Genomic DNA, 16,469 nt, shown 5'->3' on the forward strand with positions numbered 1-16,469 from the left:
CATAACTTCTTTTGAGGATCCACTGCACATATCAAATGCTCATTCTCTCCCCAGGAGTTTATGGTGACAGGGCATGTCTTGGTCTCATCTTATTTTGATTTCTCAACCCCACTTTATCTAGGGTTTCCAGATACAGAACCTGGACCTGCAGCCAGTGCAGAATCACACAGTCCAGTTAATTGGCAGTACTTTACATTAATTATGAACTTATGTCCCACACTGGGACCACACAATGTCTTAAACCACCTTCAAAATTCTTGTACTGAACGTAACATCAGGGCTCTCCTTATCTGAAAGATCTTCTGATCTCATACAAATACTCCATATTTTTGTGTTTCTCATCTTTAGGTTTGTTAGAAATTCCTGGAGTAAATTTTAATATTTGGTGTGGGCATCTTTTCTCATTGAGCTCCACACATTTAGTATATTCTGCCTTGGTGGCTGAGAAAGTTTCCTACACTGACCAGCTTTGAAAGGTACACTTAGACATGTTTATTTGATCTTTAATTTGAGAATGGTGCAAAATGTTATCTTTATTTATTGGTTTTAGTTTTCAGCTTGTATTCCTGGTCTGTAGTATTTTAATCATAATTTATTGTATGAGGGCAGTTTTATTTTAGCACAATAACAAATTTGAATTTGCATGTAATAGATAAATGCATACATACATAGGCAGATAGATAAGCAGACAGACTGACAAACAAAATGTTTCTGTCTGCTTTTTCTTAGTATTCAGTAAAAATGATGCAAATAACATATATAAACACTTTTAAATGTGATTTTTCTCATAATTTTTGAAAATGAATAAAACACATCAAAGACCCCTCCCAACACTAATACCTATGAGAGATGTACTTATATCACCAAACTGGAACCAGTGCATGCTCCAACCAAGACTGGACTAGTTGGTCAAGAGGAGAAGGTCAACACCTGCAACTCACTACATAGAACACACAGCCCTCCAAAACACCAAATATCACAACCTACACATAGAAACACAAACCATACACACACCTTCATGGAGGTTCTCAATAAAAATTTACACAACAACAGAGACCCTCGAGACAGAAACGGACTCAACCACCACAACACAACACCAACCCCAGAACACATAGCTCACCACCACAGTGTTCCCCTCAACCCAAGCCCTTAAGGCAAAAAACTTTGTAAAATGTACTAATCATAGGACACTCAATTGTGAGGCCCAGTGATGTCCCACTCATTAGGATGAACAATGAGAGTCAGCTCTCTATCAGGTGCCAGGATCCGCCACATAACACATGCACTCAGGTCACTCAACAAGTACATATATGACTCAGTTCTAGTCCATGTGGGTGTGAATAACCTGAGACGTACCTCCATGGATTACATGAAAAGAGATGTGATGGAACTCTTGGGTTATGTGGCCCAGGCAGGCATGACCCTAGCCCTAATCAGTATTCTGCTGTCACCCAGAATGATACCACAGTATGAGCAGAAAATGATTGACCTCAACAAGTGGCTAAGTTTCTAGTGTCATTCTAAGGGGATCCAGTATCTGTCTTCCTGGGATGACATGATCGACAGACCTCGATGCTTTGCCAGAGATGGACTGCATCTGTCACCCCTGGGATTCCGGGTACTAGCTAAGGCTCTTGCCAGCCCTATAGTGCCTTTTGTAGGCAGTGTTCCAAAGACCAAAATTCCACCATAACAGCTACAAACAAATGCAATCTGAGGGTCATGCTGCTCAATGCTAGAAGTCTAAATCTCAAGATGCACTCACTCGAAGCTCTCCTCAAAATGGAAAATGTTGACATCTGTGCTGTAATGGAGACATGGTTTAAAGAGGCAGAAAGCACCCCTGCACTCCCAGGCTACAACTCATTCCATACCTTTTGACCCCAGAATATAGCTGGAAGCTCCATAGGTGGAGGTGTCTCCATATTCTTAAAGGATATGCACACCTCTAGACTGGTAGCCAAGCACAATGCATCTAAGATATTTCAGGTACAGCTAACACTGGGTAAGATAGCGATACAAGTCATAGCCTGCTATAGAACCCCAAACATGTCCCTAGACTCTCACTCCAAGTTCCTACACACCCTGGAATCTATCAAGGTCCAACCCAATACTCTCATACTAGGTGACTTCAACTACCCTTCCATCAACTTGGAAAACTATTCAAGTAACAATGTACAGGCCCAATACTTTCCAGAATTTATCAGTTCCAATGCCCTGGACCAGCTCATTCTGACCGCCACTAGAGGAAGCAACATCCTCAACCTGGTTATCACCAACATGGGAAACCATTGCTCCACACCTATAGTCATTTCCTCCCTGGTTAAATGTGACCACAAACTGATCACCATGGAAATCTCCATCTCACCTTCACCCCCCACTAAGGTGACCACCCTGAAAAACTTTTCTAAAGCTGACTTTGGGCTCCTAAAAACAGAGGTGGCTAAATTTTCAGCACCCTTGATAATTTAAAACAACTGCATGATTGCCGAATCATACACCAATGCACTGTATGAGCATGTACCCAAATGCATGGACCTAGCCATACCAATTAGAACTAAGATGCTGTCTTTCAAAAAAAGAAGCCAATCTGGTGGTCCCCAGCCATCAGTAAACTCTACAAGAGAAGGAAGAAACTGTTGCAGAACAAAATTAAGTCACAAGACTGGAAAACCTCCCTTATCAGTCTCAACAAAAAGCTGAGATCAGTTATCAAATCCTCTAAAGCCAGTTATGAAGGCAGAACTACAGCTGACACCAAAAGCAACCACAAAGCCTCCTATAGCTATATCAAAAGCCCCAAAGGCAATATCCAGATTTGCTCTGAGTTATTGCACAATGCCACCTCCTATACTGAGCCAACAGATATAACTGAAATACTGGCCAACAGATTCAGTGGCAACTTTACTCCCCCCAAGGGTTCTATCACAATACCAGAAGAAAGCATGGTACCCACCATTTCTGTGGCACATGTAAAAGCTGCATTGTCCAAAGCCAAGAATACAGCATCCATGGGACCTGATAGCATCCCTGGCTGCATCTTACATGAGTTACAAAATGAACTGGCACCACATCTGTGTGCCCTGTTCAATCACAGCCTTACCTCAGGCTATGTCACTAATGAATGGTGCACTGCTACAGTCATCCCGCTCCATAAAGGGGAAGCAACTACAGACCTTGGGAACTATGGCCCCATTAGCCTGACGAGTTTGGTATGCAAAGCTATGGGGTGCATCATCATGGACCTGCTTAACAAAGATATAGGCAGTCTCCAAACTCTTGACCCCACACAGTTTGCCTTTGTCAAGGGGAGATCCTGCCTGTAGAACCTGGTTGACTTCTTTGAGGCAGTCACCAAGGGTGTGGATGAGGGTAAGGCTGTGCATATAACCTACCTGGACAAGGTCTTTGATACCATTCCCCACTCAGATATCATTGATAAACACATCAAACTAGGCATCAATCCTTATGTCACTAGATGGGTTGCAAATTGGCTCACAGACAGGACCCACAGAGTGAAAGTTGTGGATTCCAAGTCAGACTGTTGACCAGTCATGAGTGGAGTCCCATAGGGCTCAGTCCTGGGCCTTCTCCTGTTTGGCATCTACTTCTTAGAAGTCCAGGCCAACAGAGAAGGACGTTGGCTGACCAAGTTCTCTGATGACTGCAAGCTAGGAGTCATTATCAACTCACCAAGGGATGCAGACATCCTACAAAAGGGCCTTTCTGAGACCAATGACTGGTGTCAGAACCATGGCTTGAAGCTTAACTTAAAAAATACGTTATTATCCCCTTTGGAAAAAACTAAATTCCCACAAATTACCACGTTGATGGGAGCCCACTGAACACTGAAGGGTCGTAAGAGATTTGGACACCCAGGTCGACAGCCGCCTCACCTTCAACCACCACATTGCCACTGTGGTCAGAAAGTCCTTCTACATGACACATCTTATAACCAAAGGTTTCGCATTCAGGAAGAAAGAGGTCATCATCCCTCTCTACTCATCCCTCATTAGACCAATCATTGAATTTAATGTCCCATTTGGTATGTACCTAACCAGACACCTACAACAGCTGGAGAGGCCACTAAAGTACCTCACAAAAAGGATCCTAGGCCTTTAACACATGTCCTACATGGACAGACTCAAGAAACTTCAGCTGTTCTCAGTCTCTTATTGTCTACTTAGAGGTGATCTCTGCTTGACTTACAAAGCCATGTCTGACCCAGCCCTACTTGAAATGCTACACCCAAAGAAATCCCAATCCCCCCATGCCACACTCTGCAGAGATTACAACCTCATTACCACAATTAACAGCATGCTGGAGGGACAGGGTCATTTCCCAAAGACTGCCCATACTCTGGAATAAGATTCCCATTCATGCCAAGCAGAGCACCTCGCTGGCCCTCTTCAAGAGAAATCTTGATGAGTGGATGGGTAACAAAAAGTTCACTCCAGGGATCATTCCAGCTGCCCTACTAGATAGGGCACTGTGAAGTAACATCAGGTGGCATGGTGCCTGGGCAATTATTTTCGGCTAGACTTCTAAAGGCACCAGGGCCCTTGGCCTAGTACACACCTATGAACCTATGAACCAGGTTGACTGAAAAAAAAATGATTATAACAGCATAACTCCAGCTAACACTGGTGGGTGTGCCCACAACACTACAGCTCTTTACCCCTCGTATTCTATTTTAATTCTGAGTTTGCACCATTCTGAGGATATGAAAGCATTTTACTTTGTATCACAGCAAAATACTCCCCTGTGTAAAGACAGTGTGACATCAGATTTGGAATATAATAGTGGGGGGGTATGGCAAACAGGCCTCAACACCCCTTACCAAGCACATACACACAGGTAGGACTTATCATTCTAATATACTTTATGATTTTGCTACTTTTTGTAGTTTTTCATTTGGTTTGTCCAGTCTTTTTTCACTTGTGTTTGGACTTCTATGCTTCATCTAGAGGATATCACAAATGCAAAAGCTGCAATTTCTCAGTTAAGAAATATTTTTCCTAACCCTGAAGGTGAATCCATGCTAGTAGGACTACATCACTTCCATTAGCAACAGCAAATCATTTAGCATTGGCAAGTGATTGTTAATGTTGTTACTTAGAAAGAAGACACAAAAAAGTGCCTGTTGATGGAATATTGCAACGTTAAATGCTGTGCTGCTGTTTTACTTCCACATGATTCCTAAACAAAACAGCTGCGTTGTCATAACAAATGTCTGTAAGATCATCAGGTTTTCTCTGTATTGCATTTATATGTATGCTTTGATTTAACCTGCAGCAATTCTTAAACCTGCTGTAAAACATAGCTCAGCACCTGATAAATGGTGTTTCACATTTTGCAGACTGTTCTGTATTGCCAATTGACATATATATAATTTTCCAATTACTGCCACAGATGCAAACATTTATTATGATACTTGAGTGTGTGAGACTCTGCAACCCCTCAATGAACTCTAGTAGAAAATGTCTGGTAATATGAATGCAGTTGCGCCAATGCCATATAATGACAAGAAATATTGTTAAAAAGAAAGTTCATCCATATTTTGAAAGGTAGATGACCAAACATGGCAGGGATATTTTGCAGTTTTTAACTGTCTGGTTGGCTGCCAAAGTAAGGGGAGACTTGTACCAGTCACAATCTGCATTTCTGCACGAGGGAGTCCTTAACTGGTAGGAACAGACCACATCAGACCATCAGTGCTGTAGCTAACATGTACCTTCTGTATTAATCTGTGACCTCAGAGACAGATGTCTGAGTTCACTTACCACATGGGATTATAGGTCACAGTACCCCCTTCAGATCATATAACTGACAGCTGTGAAATCAGTGTGGGTTTTAAAACATTACATTCTATTTTTTTTTAACATCAAAAATATAAAAGTGTTAAAACAATGAAATGGCCCTAAGTATTTTATTGTATTTATGGTTCTCTTTTACTGTATTTATGGTTTTCTTTTACATCTGTTTAGCATATTTTCACATATGATATTTTTGAATATAGTGTACATTAACTACCCTAGAATGTCAATCCACATCAGTGATTCAGGAAGAATTATTGTGCACAGATACTGAGGATTAATGCAATAACAAAAGCTTAGTTCAATAATGGGGGCTCATTTAGGAACTGGATAGACCTTAGCCCAAATTAATATTATCATGGAGATGGGTGAGCAGAATTACACATGTATGGATAGTAGTCCATGGACTAAAGATACAAAAGAAGGGCGTATCTTAGTATAAAGTACAGGTGTTGGCAGAGGCATTTGTAGGGTTTAGGTGCATCTTGACACATGAGATAGACTTTCTAGTCAGAGCACACTTAAATGTAAGGATGTTCTGGTCTCAACTTTTTGTACTGAGTGACCTGAGCACCTGCTCACAGTTGGTACATTGCCAGGTATATATTCAGGAATGAGTCTCCCCTGACAGTGGACTGCCATCGCATCCTCTGGACACTAGTACCTTCTCATTTTTGATACAGTTCCAGGTATACATTCAGAAATGAGGCTCTCCTGACAGTGAATGGTCATGACATCCTCTTGAGCACCTGCTCACAGGTGGTACATTTCCAGGTGTACATTCAAGAATGAGCCTCACTTGACAGTGGACTCTCATGGCATACTGTGGGCACCTTAGCGCCTGCTCACAGTCGGTACATTTCCAGGTGTATATTCAGAAATGAGCTTCCCCTGACAGTAGACTGTCATGTGTCATGGCATGTTCTGGACACCTTATCACGTGCTCACAATTGCTACATGTCCAGGTATATATTTAGGAATGAGCCCCCCCCCCTTGACAGCGGGCTGTTATGTCATCCTCTCAACTCCTTAGCACCTGCTCGCTGCTGGAACATCCTGAGTATATATTCAGAAATGAGCCTCCTGTGAAAGTGGACTCTCATGGCATCCTCTGGATACCTTAGTTTCTAATCACTGTGTGTAAATTTCCAGGTGTATATTCAGAAATGAGCCTCCTGTGACAGTGGACTGTCATAGCATACTCTGGACACCTTAACATCTGCTCACAGCTGGTACATTTCCAGCTGTATATTCAGGAATGAGCCTCCCTTGACAGTGGACTGTCACAACATCCCCTGGACACCTTAGCTCATACTCACTGTTGATACATTTCCAGCTGTATATTCAGAAATGAACCTCCTGTGACAGTTGACTGTCATGGCATCCTCTGGACACCTTATGCCTACTCACTATTGGTACATTTCCAGGTCTATATGATCCTTCCTTGACAGTGGACTCCCATGGCATCCACTGGATACCATAGCACTTCCCAGCTGGTACGTTTGGGTGTATATTCAGAAATGAACCTCCTGTGACAGTAGACTATTATGGTATCCTCTGGACACCTTAATGCCTACTCACTGTTGGTACATTTCCAGGTGTATATTCAGAAATGAGCCTCCTGTGACAGTAGACTGTCATGGCATCCTCTGAACACCTTACCACCTGCTCACTGTTGATACATTTCTAAGTGTATATTCTGGAATGAGACTCCCTGACATTGGACTGTCATGGTATCCTCTGGACACCTTAGCATCTGCCCACAGCTGCCACATTTCCTGGTGTATATTCAGAAATGAGCCTCCTCTGACAGTGAACTGTCATTGCATTCTCTGAACACCTTACCACCTGCTCACTGTTGATACATTTCTAAGTGTATATTCTGGGATGAGCCTCCTTGACAGAGGATTGGCATGGCATCCTCTAGACATTATCATATTTTATTACAACTTGCAGTATGCATCACCCTCTCTCGGATGGGGTTGTGAATGTCTGTCAGGTCAATAAGTACATATTGTCAGCCACATGGTGATTGGAGTAAAGTATCTCCTGTGCTTATGTTAAAGTACCATTGCTCTTGCTGCTGAAACCTACGTATTGTGGAAGTAGATGCTACCACTATTCAAATGCCTCTGAATCTCTAACAATGACATTTGCCAGAAAATCCATGTCTGAGATCTCTGATGATGAATGTTTGGCACCAAATCCCTATACCTCCAATGACCACTGCCACTATTCCCTACCATCAAACACATATAATTTATTTTCCTCATAGATTTCCTGTCAACAATCCCTAACACACAATCCTAATAATTGACCCCTGTCGGAAATTATTTTCACTAATCCCTGCTTCTGAATATATGTCATTGATCTCTGCCATTGATTTTTTTAAAATCCATTGATCCCTACCTCTAAATGCTCATATGCGAACATTAACCATGTATACCTTCTATTGTCTCTCAAACTGGAATCTCTCATTGATCCTTCTAAATGAATCTCTATCAGTTATCCCTGATATAAAATCCCTATCATTGATTTCTGTCAATGATCCCTAAACTGAATCCCTGTTATTGATTATATAAATGAATGCATGTCATTGAACTCTGACAGATAATCACTATCATTGATCATTAATTCCTGAATTTAATTTGTCTTTCTGATCCCTGTCATTTATTCTTGTTGCTAAATTCCTATTATGGAATTGAGCCATGACACTGCTCCCTATTACTGAGTCCCTATAACTGGCTCCTGTATTTGCACCACTACTATTGCTTCTTGTCAATGAATTCCTCTCATTGATCCCTGTCACTAATCCCTGTTGTTGAATGCCTATTATGGAATACTGTCAATGGATCACTAATTGATCCATGTCACTGATTCCTATTACTGAATCCCTATCACTAATCCCTATATTTACACCACGATTATTGATTCTTGCCATTGAATTCCTCTCATTGATCCCTGTCACTGATCCCTGTTACTGAATCTATGCCATTGATCCCTGACATTGAAATCCCTATCACTGATCACTATCAAAGATCCCTAGAATTGAATCCCTCTTATTGAGTCTGTAAATGAATGCATGCCATTGGACACTGACAGTTAATCTCTAGCATTAATCTATGTCACTGATTCCTGAACTGAATTTCTATTGCTGTTCCTTAGCATTAATTCCTATTAAGGAACCATGTCACTGATTCCTATTACTGAATTCCTATCGCTGATTAAAATATTATACCACTGTTATTAATTCTTGTCATATAATTCTTCTCACTGATCCCACTTGCTAAATCCCTATCACTGTTCACTGACATTGAAATCCCTACCACAGATCTCCATCACCAATCCATGAAATCAATTCTTATTATTGATTCTGTAAATTAATTTATGTCACTCATACCTTGTAAATGAATTAAAGCCATTGGGCCCTGATAGTGAATTGCCATTATCGATCCATATCACTGATACGCTGAACTGAATCCCTAGCACTGGTCCCTATCATCAATGCCGAATGCTGAAGCCCTGTTACATAATCTAGTGAGTGGCTCATTCATTAATCTTTGTCATTGATCTATATTAATGAATCTGTATCATTGATTCCTGATATTAGATTCCCTAGCATTAACCTCTGTTACTGATACCTGCAAATTAATCACAGTTATTGATTCTGTAAACAAATGTATGCTATATCATTGTCAGTGAATCATTATTATTGATTCCTGTAATTGAATTGCTATCATTAATCCTTGTCACTGAAATCCAGACATCCTTACCATGGATTCCTGTAACGGAATTCCTAACAATGATTCCTTCCACTAAATCTCTATCATGACCCCTGAAATTGAATTTCTGCCACTAATCCTTGCGACTATTTCCTATAATGAATTATTATTATTGCTTCATGTTACTGTATCCCTAACAATGATCCATAATATTAAATTTTCTAGCACTGATCTCTGACATTTAACAAAGTTACCAAATCACTGCTATGGATTCCTGTCACCAGTTTAGTCTCTGATCCATGGCACTAATCCCCAAATTATATTCCTGTCATTGAACTGATCACTGTTACTAAATCCCTATTATGGAATCTTGTCAATAAACCACTCATTGATTAATATTACTAACATGTGATACTGAATCCCTATTACTGATCCTGGCCATTGATTCCTATAATTGAATCACTATTATTGGTTCTTGGTATTGAATTCATCTCAATGATTCCTGTAACAGATACCCTTACTGAATACCTCTCATGGATCCTGCCATTGAGGTGCCTACCATTAATCTGTCACTGACCGTGCAACTGAATCCTCACTATGGATTGTGAAAATAAGTTCATAGCATTGATCCTAGATAGTGAAACCTTATTACTGATCTCTGTAACTGAACCACTGTTATTGATCCCTGACAATAAAATCCAGACAATGATCCCTGAAACTGAATTACTGCTAATAATCCCTGCCCTATTCTCCCTATGACTGAACTCATGATTATGTCTGTTAATGAGGCCATCTCATGACCTTATTATTTATCCATGCCATTGACCCCTGACAATCCTTGCCTTCCCATCTAATTTAAAAGGCTTATCTATTCACTCCAAGAAGATGACTCGACCACTCTGTACTAAACTGATCGTTCCCAGTATAGAATAAAGTGCTGCATGTTGTAGCCATCAAACATGTCACTCAAAACAACTTGAGAATGTACAATTCCTTACACACTCTTAAAAGACGCTGTTACATTAATGGAAGATTGGGATCGGCTATTCAGAAGCCCAACACTTTGATGTCGGGGCAGTTACCCCTCTTGCCCTGTGCAGACTATGCTACTGGTTCTAATCTTTCCATTTATAATGTTTAGCACTTTATACCTTGTCTGTCAGTTAGTGCATTGGATGCGAGTGGCTGACAAGCTGCTTCTTGCATCTTAGGATATAGCATTTGGTTTCCTGTGCCATCATTTGCCTACTGTGGGATAGTCAGCAAGTCAATTAAGCAGACATTAATTAACCCTGAAAGGGGATACTTGATACCACTGAAAAGAGTCTTTGGTCATTGTTTAATAGTCTACGGTCACTACATCTGACCTCAATATTGCAAGAACTCTGCCACAAGGCCCTACACCTACAACTGTACTAAGACTTTTGTCATTGTTTAACGTGAGCACATTTATCATGAAGAACCTTGCTGTGTATTAACTTTAATCAGTTAAGTTCATGCTTGTTCTGTGATTGAAAGGTTCTGTGAAATAGCAGGACCCCTTATTAAATTGGACTCTGTTCCTTTTGCTTGACCAGTAGATTATACTGCATAGGCCAAGTATTTAGTCTCAGGAAATGACAGAAAGCCTGTTTTACTTACATCTCTTTGTTAATTGCTTTGTTCTGGCTATAAAGTAATTCTGGCTATAAAGTGATTGATCTCAGTTAGAAATTGACCTGAGGGTAAGAAGCCCACTAAACTCCCCTATCAGTACCCCTAATTTTCACCCACCCCTTATTACTCTAATATTATACCTCCTAAATATACATTTAACTTGTAACTCTTATTCCAAAACGCTCACAAATGATCTTCCTACTTCTATACATACACTTATCTTTCTTGTTTTCTACTTCCTTGTCTCTATTTCATTTCTAGCACTTTCTGTCATACTGCTTTGCACTATATCCACTTATAATCACAACCCTCTCTAACTCACTGTATCTTTTTCTTTGCCCAATAATACCCCTCTACTCCTTACATTCCAAAGAATAAACCAGGACAACCTATCTTTTTTATAGAACATACCTCTCCCCTTACCTGTTCTTTTCCAGCTTTCATAATTCACAATCACTGAACCTCCTACTGTTCTGCAACTTCATTTCCTTCTTCATTGCTACTTCCCCACTACCTGATATCTATAAGATACAGATTCTTGTACTTAATTATGCTACTGTTCAGCGTATCCTTTATTCTTCTCATCCTACTGTGCCCTCAGTCATCCTACCATGACTGAATAAGATCCCTCAGCATCTCTCCAACTCTGTCCCAACCACCTATCCATACATCCTCTTTACACTCTCCACACATTGTACCAAACCTGTTTAATACTGTGCTTTACATTCATTCCAAATATAGACTGATTAACTGCACTTCAACTCAAACCAAAACAAAATTAAGTGCAATAATCCTCCCCAAAAACAAGTACTGATAGTTCCCACTATACTAAACATCCTTCTAGGAGGAGAAATACACCCTAATTCTGGCCCCACATATGAAAATTAACACAAAGATAATTCTATCCGACACACTTCTGTAAGCCAACATCAGCTAATCCCCAAACCTGGTGATCCAATTTTTACTGCAATAAATGTTAGAAGTATAAGAAATAAAACTACTGAACTACATGCTTAGATTACCCAGCATAAACCTGACGTTCTCATTGTAACTGAAACATGGCTTAAACCCAGCATAAATGACTCTGAAGTTATACCTCCTGGCTATAATATCATCTGTAATGACCGTATAAAGAAGAAAGGTTGGTGGTATTGCTTTAATATACTTTCCTCAAAATGAATAATTATAAACAGATATGTATTACTGTCCTTTACTTCCTTTTTATCTGAATGCAATTTCTAACAACATTTTAGATGGAGGGTAACTTCACCAACAAGACAGAGCCTTAGTTTGTATAAAATGCTTTATATAAATCCCAACACACTTAGTAGCCACAACGAAGTAGCTAAATCACATACAGGATACACAGGATACACATAAAAATGAAAAATTTCCAAGATCCAGCAATAAGTAACGTAGTCTTGGTTTGTGACTGCCTGGATTCATTTCAACATTTTAGATGGTTTCATGAAGCAATGGATAGAGCATTGGACTTCTAGACAAATCCTTACTGATGATAATACAACTATACTGGAAAATATCCTACACTGGCTATCCATAACATTTCCACAAGAAAAAATATTACTGGGTGATGTGAGTGTTGATCGAACAATAAACTCTAACTCCCCTACATCTAGCATGAACTTACATGGTTTCACACGACTAATTAATATCCTAACACATTATAGCAAGACATCAATTTCTCTGTTAGACTGGAGCCTAGTATCAGACCCTGGCAAATACTCAACCACAGGTACTACATCAGACTCTGTCATTGATAATCTCCCAGTCTATACGACTAGACATCTCACACATCCAGCTAAACAGCATATTTATAAAACAAGACGTAACCTTTCAAAATTTAACCCAAAAATGTTCATTACTACACTATCATCTATTAACTGGAACTTTCTAAAAGTCCTCCTCATAGACGATGCTTAATTCAATTTAATACAACTTTTCTAAATATCCTAACTAGCCTTGCACCTCCTAGAAGTAAGAGACTAAAAACAAATAATGCATTTGGCTCTCCAAAAAGAGTAGAATGCTAACGCAGGATAGATAAAAAGCATGGAAAGAATGGAAAAATATAAAACACCTCAATATGTTGAAAACTTCAGAATGTTTCACAATCATACTAGAGTAAATAAATGAAGACAAAAAACAACCTTCAGAATAATATTAAACACAGCCCTAAAAAATGTTTTGGACATCCATTAAAGAAATCTTACATCCTGGCCAAAACTTCAACTCAAACCCCTCTCCTGATAACACACCATTCAAAAGTGCAATACAGTTCAAATCTTATTTTATAGAGAGTATAGCATCTCAAAGATTCTTCAACATCTAATCCCTACCATGTCCAACAGCCACATATCTCCACATCCACTTTCACTTTCAAATTTGTGCTCACATCCTATATAAAACTACTCTTAAACATAAACCATGCTCTTCTTCACCTGATGACCTTCCAAGTGAGTACCTAAAAATAGCAGCCAATAGCATCCTGTCTCAATCCAAAATAGCAGCTAAAAGCATCATGTCTCAACCCTTATAAATAGGTCATTCGAGGAATTCCATATCCCCTGTCTTTGGAAAAAGTCACGCATTATCTCTCTGCACAAAGGAGGAAATTCAACTGACATTAATAACTTTAGACCTATAGCAATCTTATCTCCCCTCGTCAAAATACTTGAAAAATGTATTTAAAAACAACTGCTAGACTATCTCCTGCAGGAAGAACTCCTATCCTCAACAAAACATGACTTCCATCCTTTTCTTAGTACTAGCACTGCCCTTCTAACCTATATGGAAACTGTGAATAAAGCAAGAGATAATGGGAAACTAGTTTCTTCCTTATTTCTAGATTTGTCTAAAGCCTTCAACACAGTTTGTCACAACAAACTTCTACTTCAAATGTCCTCACTAGGTGTCTCTCAGCCCACCCTTCTGTGGTTCAAAAGCTACCTGTCCAATAGGTATAATTCAGTAAAATGGAACTCCATGCTCTCTCCTTATCTCCCAGTCACCACTGATGTACCACAAAACTCTAGCCTTGGTCCCCTGCTATTTAACATTTTCACCAACACCCTCTATACCTCCACACAACAGGGTACCCTAATACAAAATGCAGATGATTCCACTCTCATTTGCATATCTGACAACATGGCACACCTCCAAAAAATTATTTAGGAAGCTTTACCAGCCACTGAAACATGGCTCTGTTACTCACAACTCATGCTCAACCCAAAGACGACCAAACTACTACTTTTTCCCCAAATCCGTCTTTCATGAAAAAACTAAATTTAACGTTCTCCCTCTTGATAATACAACCATTGAAGTCACTTCTCATAGCAAACTATTAGTGGTGATAGTGGATAGTAATCTTTTATTCGACCTGCATATACAAGATTGCATAATAAAAACTCATCAAAAATTAAGGATGCTTTACAGATCCAAAGATTTTCTAACCAACACAAGTAAAACTCTACTTGCCACTATTTATCTCCTCCCCACACTTCTTTATGGTGCTCCCATCCTTACTAACCTTCAGGCTTCAGAAAAATTAAAACCTGAACACTGCTATAACAAAGTTACTAAATTTGCAGCACATATCCCTTTCAGCATCCACCACTGTATAGCATTGAAAAGTCTAAATTGGTTAGAACTGCCACATCAACTAACATATATACAATTTCTTACAACCTATAAAATCATCTGGCATCCATCTGTTTGTCCAGCACTAAAAAACATTCTACACAACTATGTTCCCAGTCACTCATTAAGATCAAGTGAACTAAAACTCCTGTCTGTCAACAAACCTAGAAAATCTGCTGGACATTGTCTGTAGTTGTATAAGGTTGCTAAGGCCTGTAACTCCTTACCTGTATCCATCAGGTCTATACCCTCCCTCACATCTTTCAAAACCAATCTGAAAGACTTCCTAGCTAAAATCTGGCACAGTTCTTGCTCAAAGTTAGAATAAACTATTATCCCTAAATGTGAACAAGTACCTTTTCATTACGTATAGCTCTATACTCTTCCCTTCTTCGCTTACTTCCTTACTGCTATCTAATTCTCTTCCCTGAATTTCTCTAAATATACCATAAGCCGGATTTTCCCCTCATTTCATATTGCATTTCCTATTTGTATTAGACTAACTTACTTTTAATTTCCCTACAAACTGTCTAAAATTTCTCTAAATTTTAAATGATTGTCATCTACCTTGCATTTATTCTTAACCGATGTTTTTATATTATGTCTAATTTGTTATAATTATTTCAACTGCAGATGTTTTTGTCTTATTTTTGAAGATTGTAAAATTATTGTTCTTAAAATGTTTTGCAATAATTTGGAGCTTTTCTCCCTGGACCTCTGCTGAAAATGGGCTTCTGATCCAGACAGATTTTCCCGGTAATCAAATGTCAATAAATAAATAAAAGAGATACTTGATAAAGTGGCCTACCTGGTTAACAAATGTACTAAAAAATAAAAATGTACTTCTTGGTCTAGTTCACGACTAAATAAGGTCCATCTGGATAAGACCAATTTTGTGTGTGTGTGTGTGTGTGTGTGTGTGTGTGTGTGTGTGCGTGCGTGCGTGCGTGCATGCGTGCATGTGTGTGTGTGTGTGTGTGTGTGTGTGTGTGTGTGTGTGTGTGTGTGTGTGTGTGTCAGGACATCAACACTTTAACAAATTTACAAATGTGCATTACAGAGTTGAGTCTATGGCTGTTCATTAAGTATGAAATATTATACAGGAGGTGTTTAACTTGAAACTATAAGCAAGCTTCCAGGCCATGCATACTTTGTTCTGTAGCATCTTCAATTAAATTTTAACTAGAATGAAGTTACACGGTGCTATAAAAAATCTACTACTGTCACCTCCTGCCCCTGTGATAGGAATAACCAGTACTGCCAGTACCAGCCCTTGTGCCAGAAATACTCAGTACTTTCAGCTTCTGCCCTTCTAACAGGCATACTAGTATTGTCAGGGCTTGCCCAAGAGATGGGTATGCCCAATGCTTTCATCTCTTGTCCCTGTGCTGGAGATACCTGGTACTGTCAGCATTTGCCCCTATGCAAGGGATACCCAGTACTATCACCTTTTATCCCTGAGCTAGGGACAGCTAGTATTGTCAGCTCTTGACCCTGTGCTGGGAATACCCAGCAATGCCAACTATTGCCCCTACATGGGGGGGACTCAGTACTATCAGACCTTGCCTTGTGCTGAAATTACCCAGTACTGCCAGTAATTTCTCTTGTACAGGGGGTA

Source organism: Protopterus annectens, chromosome 10.part0 (assembly GCF_019279795.1).
Source record: "Protopterus annectens isolate FY-2018-M chromosome 10.part0, PAN1.0, whole genome shotgun sequence".
Classification (NCBI taxonomy): domain Eukaryota; kingdom Metazoa; phylum Chordata; order Ceratodontiformes; family Protopteridae; genus Protopterus; species Protopterus annectens.